The 12,496-nt window shown below is 42.7% G+C and overlaps 1 protein-coding gene across 4 annotated transcripts in view; it reads right to left on the bottom strand.

Moving 5' to 3' along the window:
- SYK (spleen associated tyrosine kinase) overlaps positions 1-12,496 on the bottom strand; it is a 383,129-nt gene that overhangs the window by 49,936 nt on the left and 320,697 nt on the right. The gene's annotated exons all lie outside the window — the stretch shown is intronic.

The raw sequence follows: 12,496 nt of genomic DNA, 5'->3' as shown, positions 1-12,496 counted from the left end.
GTGAGTGAGAGCATATGGATGGAAAAGGTTGGGGCTGATAGCTTAGAGTAGAGGGCAGGAAGTGCAAGGCTGAACTGACTGCATCAAAGTGGAGGTCCTCTACTTCTGGCCACACAGGAGTAATGGTGATTCCCTATTGAAATTATTTGAATCTTCATATTGACTTGCTTGTACTGCAAGTATGTGTGTACATACCATATATGCTTGTGTAGCGCCCCGAGGGTTCGGTTGCTACAGGGGTATTGCACCTCAACCAGAGGTGTGATATTCCACTCCCAGGTAAGGATGGAGTGTGGACCAGGGCTCAGTTAGCTGCACACACATACACTCCCCATTTCCGGGGGACAGCTCGACGGTGCTCCCATATTGCAGGCACAACTGACCATGTCCCTGGCTGGAGTGGGGAGGGGGGAGAGAACCCAGTGGTGTAGGAGCAGATAGGGGACGGTTTCTGGAGCACAGGAAGGAGCTCATTGGGTGCAGGTCACCTGAGCTCAGACACAGAGAAGCAGATAAAAGGTGGGAGCCATCTTAAGTCAGGGAGAAGCAGATCAGAGTAAAGGAGTAGAGAGCTGACAGGGAGCCGAGGCTCAGCCTGAGCTCAGCTCCACGAGGCAGGCCTAGAGAAAAGGCCGGGGCCAGAGAGGAGAAGAGGAGAAGGAGAAGGAAGGAAGGAGAAGAGACAGAGGAGTGGAAGGGCTCCAGAAACAAGAAGGCAGAAGGGACCCTAAGAGAGCAGAACGGCCAGCAACCGTTGCAAACCCGCGTTATATCGGGTGAAGCGTCAGGCTGTGGAAGGGTACAGGATTCCCAAGTTGGTGGAGGTAAATTATCCCTCAGCCAAGAATTGGAGGTCGTGATCATTTATTGGTGTGACCCCCAGCCAAACCTGCTAGGAAGGCGCCATATAGGATAGCGGGAAGCGGAGGCCAACGCTTACCCGATACGGTCCGCGGTAGCTGGACAGAAGTTTGGTCACTGGTGGGGCACGAGAGGCCAGAGAAAGGACAGAAGGGGGTCCTGTTCCATACTCCTGAATTGCCTGGGGGTTGACCGAGCCCCTCACCTGGTGGACACAGCACGGCTTGGGCAGTCATTGCTGACAGAAGTGACTTGGATAACAGCTGTGAGTAAAAGACCCTGCGCCGGCACCATCACCCCCAGCATCCACCTACACTGCCCTGAGGCTACACTCTTCCCGTGGGGAGTTATCCTACCCCTGTGCTGCACACCAACACCAGCCTCAGCGGTCTGCCTCGCAGCGGCGGTTATCTCTGACCGCAATCCATGGGTGGCGTAGTCGGACATTCAAAACACTGATAAATAGACTACCACAATTTGGTCTGACCACCCTGAGCCACGGGATCGGGTTGCCACTAATACCCCCATCAGCACCGTACACCAGAAGGCCCGGTTCCTGGTAACCCACGGCCCAGGGGGCGAGTCACTTGTATATACTGTAACGTCTGATTCTGCATATGTGTATGTGCTGTAAGATAGCTCACGGACACTTAGTTGATGGGAGGTATGTACCACAGAGATGGCTGTCATCTGTGATGTAATCCTGGAATGTTTCTCTAGTGCATGTAAGCACTAAGAGGATTGTTTGGTGCTCCAGGCCAGCTTTTACGGGTAGCCGTAGAGATGGGCGGGTCTGGCTACCCACATACCTCATCTCTGGGTGTGCTTCACAAGTTAAAATGAGGCCATTGTTTGGCACATGGTCTGAGTTTGGAGGGAGAAGGCCTGCTGTGTGTTTTTATCTCCAGACTGAGCCAGTAAACTGGATGCTATCCAGCCTGTGTGCCCACAGGACTAGCTAACCAGGGACTTTGCCTAAAGGACTCTTTTCTTTGTTTTTCCTGCACTAAAAGCTGTTTGTTTTCCTTTTGCTTTTGGCCGGTTTATGAAGCAATAAACCGACATGGACATTTAAATGAAAACGCTTCCTGTTTGCGTTCTGATGCACCCTAGTGAGTAGAAACCCCACAATTGGTGGAGAACGCGAGCAGATACGTGCGACTGCTACAAGACGTACTGCATGTCCTGGGTGAAGTCTGCCACAAGCCAGCAAGTGACGCCAGACAAAATGGAGGACCTGCTTAAACATCTGGTCCAGTCGCAGCAGTACCAGCAGGAGACCAACATGCTGTTGCTACAGCAAATCCATCAGCACCTTCCAGGGCAGGATGAGAGCCTCAACTCCAAGTCCGGCTGATGACTCCCACGTCCGGAAGGCGGTAAGATGGGCCTTGCAGAAGATGACCCCTGGGGATGATGCGGAAGCCTTTTTGACTGTGTTTGAAAGGGTCGTCGAGAGGGAGAAACTTCTGCCAGATCAGTGGGCAAAGGTGCTGGCACCATACTTGACGGAGGACCCCCAGAAGGCTTACTATGACTTAGCTTTGCAGGGTACCGAGGAGTATGGCAAGCTGAAAAACAAAATTCTGGAGCAGTTGGGGGTGACCATGACTGTAAAGCGCAGCGGGTCCACCATTTCCGATGACTACCTCTTGAAGCTCATCAAGAGAATGCCAAGAGTGTGCAAAGCAGTCATCAAAGCAAAAGGTGGCTACTTTGAAGAACCTAGAATATAAGACATATTTTCAGTTGTTTCACACTTTTTTGTTAAGTATATTATTCCACATGTGTTCATTCATAGTTTTGATGCCTTCAGTGTGAATGTACAATTTTCATAGTCAGGAAAATACAGAAAAATCTTTAAATGAGAAGGTGTGTCCAAACTTTTGGTCTGTACTGTATATATTTATTTTTTTAATCATTGAGTGCATTGTAGGTGTCATGCTATTTGGAGGGCTTGAGGGGATTCAGGGTGCATTATACTATATGGAAGGCAATATGGGGTGCACTATATTATATGAAAGGCAATATGGAAAGCATTATATTATAAGGAAGGCAATATGGACAGTGTTATATAATAAGTAAGGCTATGTGGGGCCATTATATTGTATGGAAGGCTATGTGGGGCTAGTGCGCTCTGGTAAACACACTACTGCCGGCATTCCCACCAGACAATGGGGGCTCAGTGAAAGAACAAGGCATAGGAGTAGGAGGAAGTTGCCAACACAGCTGGGGTCCCATCTTGGAAGGGAGGGTTCGCTTGTCCGAAATGTGGATAAGCTTCCTAAACACTTCACAACATCCGGCACCACCATCTGATATGGTCCGTATCAGCAGGAGGCAGCGTTTCAACAACATGGTGGAAGAGTACGTGTCCACGAGTGATGGATCTGCCCCATTTAACTGCTGGGTCTCCAAATTGGACAAATTGCCTGAGCTTGCCCTTTACTCCTTGGAGGTGCTGGCCCGCCCTGCTGCAAGTGTACTATCAGAATGTGTGTTTAGCATGGCAGGTTAAGTGATCACAGACCGTCACATTTGCTTGTCCACAGCCAATGTGGGCAAGCTCACATTCATTGAAATGAAGAAGGTATGGATCTCACAGGTCTTGTCCATACCTTTTGCTGACTAGAGAATTAAACCAGCCACACCCAGCCATTGTTATACTCCACCGCAGTTTGTTTGTTCTATTTGCCATTCCCAATGTTTTGGGACTTATCCAAATTTAAAAACAAAACAGTGGCTATCTCTTCCTTTTCCTCTTCCACCTACACTGTCACATCCACCTTCACCTCCTCCTCCACTTGGACCTCCACATTCTGGTTCAAGATTATTATTTTTTTTTCTCTGTTTTTTTTATAATTTCCCTAAAAAAATACAAAAAAACACCCAAAACACAAAAACAGTATAGGCTACCTTCTCCGCTTCTTCCACCTACAACGCTACGTCCATCTCCACCTCCTCAACTTGGACCTCTGCCTCCTGGTTCAAGGCTATTTTTTATTCTATCTTATTTTAAGTTATTTTCCCATTCACATTTGTTTGCAGGGCAATTGTCCTGCTCTTATCCTCATTTTGCATCCTTTTGCAGCACCCTAGCCCTCCCTAAGACCATTTTACAGTACCAAAGTTCGGGACCCCATTGATTTCTATTTCGTTTGGGTTTGGGGTCAAGTTTTGGTCAAGTTCTGATTCCCGAACAGAACTTTGTACTACAGTTCGACCGAACCCGATGAATCTATACATCCACGGGTCCGCTCATCCCTAATGGAAAGCTATGTGAGGCGTATTATACTGTATTATATGGGAGGCAATGTGCGGCCCATTATATTATATGGAAGGCAATGTGGGGTGCATTATATTTTATGGAAGGTAATGTGGGGCAATTATATTATATGGAAGACAATGTGGGGTCATTATATTATATAGAAAGCAATGTGGGGCGAATTATATTATATGGAAAGCTATGTGGACCATATTATATTATATGGACTGCAATGTGGGGTGCATTATACTACTTGAAAAGCAATGTGGGTTTCATTATACAATGTGAAGGGCGATGTGGTGTGCATTATATTCTGTGGAAGACAATGGAGGGCATTATATTATTGGAAGGCAATGTGGGGAGCATTATATTATATGGAAGGTAATGTGAAGCCATTATATTACATGGAAGGCAATGTGGGGCACATTATATTATATGGAAAGCAGTGTGGGGCGCATTATATTATATGGACTGCAATGTGGGGTGCATTATACTACGTGAAAGGAAATGTGGGTTGCATTATACTATGTGTAAAGCGATGTGGTGCACATTATATTATGTAGTGCACATTATATGATGTGGAAGGCAATGTAGGGTGCATTATATTATATTGAAGGCAATGTGGATTGCATTATACTACGTGAAAGGCAATTATACTACGTGAAAGGCAATGTGGGGCGCATTATACTATGTTGAAAGCAATGTGGAATGTAGTATTCTATGTGGAAAGCAATGTGGGGCACAATATACTATGTGGAAAGCAATGTGGGGCACAATATACTATGTGGAAGTCAATTTGAGGTGCACTATACTATGTGGAAGGCAATGTGGGGCGCATTATATTACATGGAATGCTATGTGGGACCCTTTATACTATGTGGAGGGCTATGTGGGGGCCATTATACTATTTGGAGGACTATGTATGGGGCCGTTATAATATCTGAATTATGGAGGGATTTGGGGGGGGCCATTATACTGTTTGCAAGGCTATGTGAGGAGCCATTTTACAGTTTGCAAGGCTATGTGGGGGACCATTATACTGTTTTAAGGGCTATGTGGGGGGACATTGCACTGTTTTCAGGGCTGTGTGGGGGTTACAGTTGGAGCATCAGATTGTGTTGGGGTCACCATACTTTGCCGGGGGGGGGGGGGTACAGTAGGGTCATCATACTGTGCGTGTGGTGGGAATTTTGCAGGAATTCGCTGTAGGGTTACCATACTGTGTTTGGGAGGCACTTTCGTTGTCATCATACTTTATGGGGGCAGTGAAAGGGGAATCTAGGGGCTTCAATAGTTCAATAGGAGGAAAATTACTTTGTAAGGTCTGCAAAGTTGTGATATGCACTCTTCTTTGACCCTGCCATTTTTTTTTTGGGGGGGGGACCCCAATTAAAACTTCTGCTATGGGGCCCCATGATTTCTATGTATGCCCCTGTGTATATATAGATTTTTTACAAACTCCATTCATTTACAGTGTAGTGAGTCTGTAGCGTATTTTAGGCATGCTATGAGCTTCATATGTGTTGCGGATTTAATTCATTGGTATGCAAAGAGTGACATATATATATATATATATATATATATATATACAACCCCTGGCAAAAATTATGTAATCACCGGGCTCGGAGGATGTTCATTCAGTTGTTTAATGTTGTTGAAAAAAAGCTGATCACAGACATGGCACAAAACTAAAGTCATTTCAAATGGCAACTTTAGGGCTTTAAGAAACACTAAAAGAAATCAAGATTAAAAATGTGGTACTCAGTAAGGGTAATTTTTTTCAGACCAAGCAGAGGGAAAAAATTATGGAATCACTCAATTCTGAGGAAAAAATTATGGAATTACCCTTTAAATTTTCATTTCCAAAACGAACACCTGCATAAAATTAGATCTGCTCGTTAGTCTGCATCTAAAAAGGAGTGATCACACCTTAGAGAGCTGTTGCACCAAGTGGACTGACATGAATCATGGCTCCAACACGAGAGATGTCAATTGAAACAAAGGAGAGGATTATCAAACTCTTAAAAGAAGGTAAATCATCACGCAATGTTGCAAAAGATGTTGGTTGTTCACAGTCAGCTGTGTCTAAAATCTGGACCAAATACAAACAACATGGGAAGGTTGTTAAAGGCAAACATACTGGTAAACCAAGGAAGACATTAAAGCGTCAAGACCGGAAACTTAAAGCAATATGTCTCCAAAACAGGAAATGCACAACAAAACAAAAGAGGAACGAATGGGAGGAAACTTGAGTCAATTGTCTGTGACAGAACTGTAAGAAACCACCTAAAGGAAATGGGATTTACATACAGAAAAGCTAAACATAAGCCATCATTAACACCTGAACAGGAAAAAACAAGGTTACAATGGGCTAAGGAAAAACAATTGTGGACTGTGGATGACTGGATGAAAGTCATATTTAGTGATGAATCGTGAATCTGCATTGGGCAAGGTGATAATGCTGGAACTTTTGCTTGGTGCCGTTCCAATGAGATTTATAAAGATGACTGCATGAAGAGAACATGCAAATTTCCCCAGTCATTGATGATATGGGGCTGCATGTCAGGTAAAGGCACTGGGGAGATGGCTGTCATTACATCTTCAATAAATGCCCAAGTTTACATTGATATTTTGGACAGTTTTCTTATCCCATCAATTGAAAGGATGTTTGGGGATGATGACATCATTTTTCAAGATGATAATGCATCCTGCCATAGAACAAAAACTGTGAAAACATTCCTTGAAAGAAGACACATAAGGTCAATGTCATGGCCTGCAAATAATCCGGATCTCAATCCAATTGAAAATCTTTGGTGGAAGTTGAAGAAAATGGTCCATGACAGGGCTCCAAACTGCAAAGCTGATCTGGCAACAGCAATCAGATAAAGTTGGAGCCAGATTGATGAAGAGTACTGTTTGTCACTCATTAAGTCCATTCCTCAGAGACTGCAAGCTGTTATTAAAGCCAGAGGTGGTGCAACAAAATACTAGTGATGTATTGGAGTGTTCTTTTGTGTGTTTGTTTTTCATGATTCCATAATTTTTTCCTCAGAATTGAGTGATTCCATAATTTTTTCCCTCTGCTTGGTCTGAAAAAAATTAACCTTACTGAGTACCACATTTTTAATCCTGATTTCTTTTAGTGTTTCTTAAAGCCCTCAAGTTGCCATTTGAAATGACTTTAGTTTTGTGCCATGTCTGTGATCTGCTTTTTTTCAACAACATTAAACAACTGAATGAAAATCCTCCGGGCCCAGTGATTCCATGATTTTTGCCAGGGGTTGTATATAGAGAGATATATATACATATATATATATATATATACACAGTACAGACCAAAAGTTTGGACACACCTTCTCATTTAAAGATTTTTCTGTATTTTCCTGACTATGAAAAATGTATATTCACACTGAAGGCATCAAAACTATGAATTAACACATGTGGAACTATATACTTAAAAAAAAAGTGTGAAACAACTGAAAATATGTCCTATATTCTAGGTTCTTCAAAGTAGCCACCTTTTGCTTTGATGACTGTTTTGCACACTCTTGGCATTCTCTTGATGAGCTTCAAGAGGTAGTCACCGTAAATGGTCTTCCAACAATCTTGAAGGAGTTCCCAGAGATGCTTAGCACTTGTTTGCCCTTTTGCCATCACTCTGCGGTCCAGCTCACCCCAAACCATCTCGATTGGGTTCAGGTCTGGTGACTGTGGAGGCCAGGTCATCTGGCGTAGCACCCCATCACTCTCCTTCTTGGTCAAATAGCCCTTACACAGCCTGGAGGTGTGTTTGGGGTCATTGTCCTGTTGAAAAATAAATGATGGTGCAACTAAACGCAAACCGGATGGAATAGAATGCCGCTGCAAGATGCTGTGGTAGCCATGCTGGTTCAGTATGCCTTCAATTTTGAATAAATCCCCAACAGTGTCACAAGCAAAGCACCCCCACACCATCACACCTCCCCCTCCATGCTTCACGGTGGGAACCAGGCATGTAGAGTCCATCCGTTCACCTTTTCTGCGTGGCACAAAGACACGGTGGTTGGAACCAAAGATCTTAAATTTGGACTCATCAGACCAAAGCACAGATTTCCACTGGTCTAATGTCCATTCCTTGTGTTCTTTAGCCCAAACAAGTCTCTTCTGCTTGCTGCCTGTCCTTAGCAGTGGTTTCCTAGCAGCTATTTTACCATGAAGGCCTGCTGCACAAAGTCTCCTCTTAACAGTTGTTGTAGAGATGTGTCTGCTGCTAGAACTCTGTGTGGCATTGACCTGGTCTCTAATCTGAGCTGCTGTTAACCTGCGATTTCTGAGGCTGATGACTCGGCTAAACTTATCCTCAGAAGCAGAGGTGACTCTTGGTCTTCCTTTCCTGGTGCGGTCCTCATGTGAGCCAGTTTCTTTGTAACGCTTGATGGTTTTTGCAACTGCACTTGGGGACACTTTCAAAGTTTGCCCAATTTTTCGGACTGACTGACCTTCATTTCTTAAAGTAATGATGGCTACTCGTTTTTCTTTACTTAGCTGCTTTTTTCTTGCCATAATACAAATTCTAACAGTCTATTCAGTAGGACTATCAGCTGTGTATCCACATGACTTCTGCACAACACAACTGATGGTCCCAACCCCATTTATAAGGCAAGAAATCCCACTTACTAAACCTGACAGGGCACACCTGTGAAGTGAAAACCATTTCCGGTGACTACCTCTTGAAGCTCTTCAAGAGAATGCCAAGAGTGTGCAAAGCAGTCATCAAAGCAAAAGGTGGATCCTTTGAAGAACCTAGAATATAAGACATATTTTCAGATGTTTCACACTTTTTTGTTAAGTATATAATTCCACATGCGTTAATTCATAGTTTTGATGCCTTCAGTGTGAATGTACAATTTTCATAGTAATGAAAATACAGAAAAATCTTTAAATGAGGTGTGTCCAAACGTTTGGTCTGTACTGTATATATACAGTATATATAATTATATAGATATCCCTTATATATAACTAAAATGTATTGGAACGATTTGCATTACAATGAATGGTGAGCCTTCAGAGTTTCCCCTACAGATGGGCCCTAAGCATCCACTTTAAGTTTTATTGCCTTCTATTTGAAAAAGTAATTTTCTTCTACTTTGCTGGGCCATGTGGTGAATTATGAATTAATGGATAAAGATATATTAATTGATACTGCCTTTATTTTTTTTTCCCATATATTTTTCTCATTATTTAGCATGCACTCTCACTGAGTGATTTATTTCTCTACTTGGTCACTGCTTATTCTATATTGAATCATGTGATGGTATTCTTATCATGTCATGTCAATCATGTCCTTTACATTTATGTTATGATGTCATTATGTATCATTTTTATGTATTTTATGCTATTTATTAGGGTATTCTTATTTATCTCTTCTTGGATCTCTTCTTTGCAATCCACGCTGCTTTTGAACCACCAAAATATGGCTATTTACATAGTCTTGTAAAAAATTACATCTGCTGTGCACATGCTTGGTTGGACTCCACACTATGTGCATCCTTATGGGGCGGGCATAGGTCAAGGATGTCAGAGGAAGTGTTCCTATGACAATGAGCTAACCACCGGGATTGCTGAATGCAAGGCACATTATTTTTATGGCATGAACGTCACTGCTCAGGTGCCTTATCACAGACTCCTTACATCACCTGCTGGGAATAGCATATAAAGGGAAGTTAGAACGGGAAACGCGCGTTGGGGTTGAGAAGACTGCATAGTAATGTACCACTTATGGGTAAGCACTTTATTGTTACGTAGTAAGTAAGAGAAAAGTAACTAGCTCACCCTCTAGGAGCTTGATTAGTCCAGGAGCTCGCAATCAGCGCTCTGCAGGCGCTCAGATACAACGAAGTAGGAGAAGCCGATCCAGCTCATCAGACATCAAGGTAAGTAAAAACTTGAAATTTATTTAGTCCGGCACCTTATCACATGCCCCCCCCCCATTTCCTACACATGGATTAAGGACAGCATGTATTGATGCATTTGCACAAGATTTTCGTGATTTTAACATTGGACTAAATAAATTTCAAGTTTTTACTTGCCTTGATGTCCAGTGAGCTGGATCTGCTTCTCCTACTTTATTATTACACACACTAAAAAAAAACTAATATTTTAATTTAGATAGTAAATATGGCTATTTACATAGTCTTATACAAAATGGCATCTGTTGTTCACATGATTGGTTGGGCTCCACACTATGTGCATCCTTATGGGACGGGCATAGGTCAATGATGTCAGAGGAAGTGTTCCTATGACAATGAGCTAACCACCGGGATTGCTGAACGCAAGGCACATTATTTTTATGGCATTAACATCACTGCTCATGTGCCTTATCACAGACTCCTTACATCACCTGCTGGGAATTGCATAAAAAGGGACATTACTGGAGCTGTTACCCTGCAACTCCCTGAGGAAGTTAGAACGGGAAAGGCGCAGAAGCAGATCCAGCACACCAGACATTAAGGTGAGTAAAAACTTGAACTTTATTTAGTTCCGGCACCTTATCTCATGTCTCCCCCCATTTCCTACACATACAGTGGGTACGGAAAGTATTTAGACCCCTTTAAATGTTTCACTCTTTGTTTCATTGCAGCCATTTGGTAAATTCTAAAAAGTTCATTTTTTTCTCATTAATGTACACTCTGTACCCCATCTTGACTGAAAAAAAAACAAAAATGTAGAAATTTTTGAAAATGTATTAAAAAAGAAAAACTGAAATATCACATAGTTATAAGTATTCAGACCCTTTGCTCAGTATTGAGTAGAAGCACCCTTTTGAGCAAGTACAGCCATGAGTCATCTTGGGAATGAAGCAACAAGTTTTTCACACCTGGATTTGGGGATCCTCTGCCATTCTTCATTCCAGTTCCTTCAGGTTGAATGGTGAACGTTAGTGGACAGCCATTTTCAGGTCTCTCCAGAGAAGCTCAATCGGGTTTAGGTCAGGGCTCTGGCTGGGCCAGTCAAGAATGGTCACAGAGTTGTTGTGAAGCCACTCCTTTGTTATTTTAGTTGTGTGCTTAGGGTCATTGTCTTGTTGGAAGGTGAACCTTTGGCCAAGTCTGAGGTCCAGAGCACTCTGGAAGAGGTTTTCATCCAGGATATCTCTTTACTTGGCCGCATTCATGTTTTCTTCAATTGCAACCAATTGTCCTGTCCCTGCAACTGAAAAACACCCCCATAGCATGATGCTGCCACCACCATGTTTCACTGTTGGGATTGTATTGGGCAGGTGATTAGCAGTACCTTGTTTTCTCCACACATAATGCTTAGAGTTATCACCAAAAAGTTCTATCTTCGAATCATCAGAACAGAGAATCTTATTTCTCATAGTCTGGGAGTCTTTCATGTGTTTTTGAGCAAACTCTATGCGGGCTTTCATATGTCTTGCAGTGAGGAGAGGCTTCCGTCTGGCCACTCTGCCATAAAGGCCTGACTGGTGGAGGGCTGCAGTGATAGTTGACTTTATGGAACTTTCTCTCATCTCCCTACTGCATCTCTGGAGCTCAGCCGCAGTGATCTAGGGGTTCTTCTTTACCTCTCTCACCAAGACTCTTCTCCCATGATTGCTCAGTTTGGCTGGACAGCCAGGTCTAGGAAGACTTCTGGTGGTCCCAAACTTCTTCCATTTAAGGATTATGGAGGCCACTGTGCTCTTAGGAACCTTGAGTAACGCAGAAATTTTTGGGCAGTTCCTTTGAGCTCATGATTCTCCTTAGGTCTGAGCTGCACTGTGAGCGGTGAGGTCATATATAGACAGGTGTGTGCCTTTCCAAATCAAGTCCTATCAGTTTAATTAAACACAGCTGGACTCCAATGAAGGAGTAGAACCATCTCAAGGAGCATCTCAAGGAAATTGACAGCAAATGACTTAAATATGAGTGTCTGAGCAAAGGGTCTGAATACTTATGACCATGTGATATTTCAGTTTTTCTTTTTTAATAAATTTTCAAAAATTTCCACATTTCTGTTTTTTTCAGTCAAGATGGGGTGCAGCGTGTACTTTAATGAGAAAAAAAAAATGAACTTTTTAGAATTTACCAAATGGCTGCAATGAAACAAAGAGTGAAAAATTTAAAGGGGTCTGAATACTTTCCGTACCCACTGTAGATTATGTTATGGACAGCATGTATTGATGCATTTGCACAAGATTTTCCTGATTTTAACATTGGACTAAATAAATTTCAAGTTTTTACTTACCTTGATGTCCGGTGAGCTGGATCTGCTTTTACTACTTTATTATTACACACATTAAAAAAACAAAACAATCTTTTAATTTAGATAGTACATCAACAGAGCTTTTATGAATAACCAATATTCCAACTAATGATAACTTGGATGTGA

The sequence above is a fragment of the Phyllobates terribilis genome, unplaced genomic scaffold (assembly GCF_046119375.1).
Source record: "Phyllobates terribilis strain yellow unplaced genomic scaffold, ASM4611937v1 Scaffold_1__5_contigs__length_1240528914, whole genome shotgun sequence".
Classification (NCBI taxonomy): domain Eukaryota; kingdom Metazoa; phylum Chordata; class Amphibia; order Anura; family Dendrobatidae; genus Phyllobates; species Phyllobates terribilis.
The sequence above is the reverse complement of the archived record's forward strand: the minus strand, read 5'-3'. Positions and strand labels throughout refer to the sequence as shown.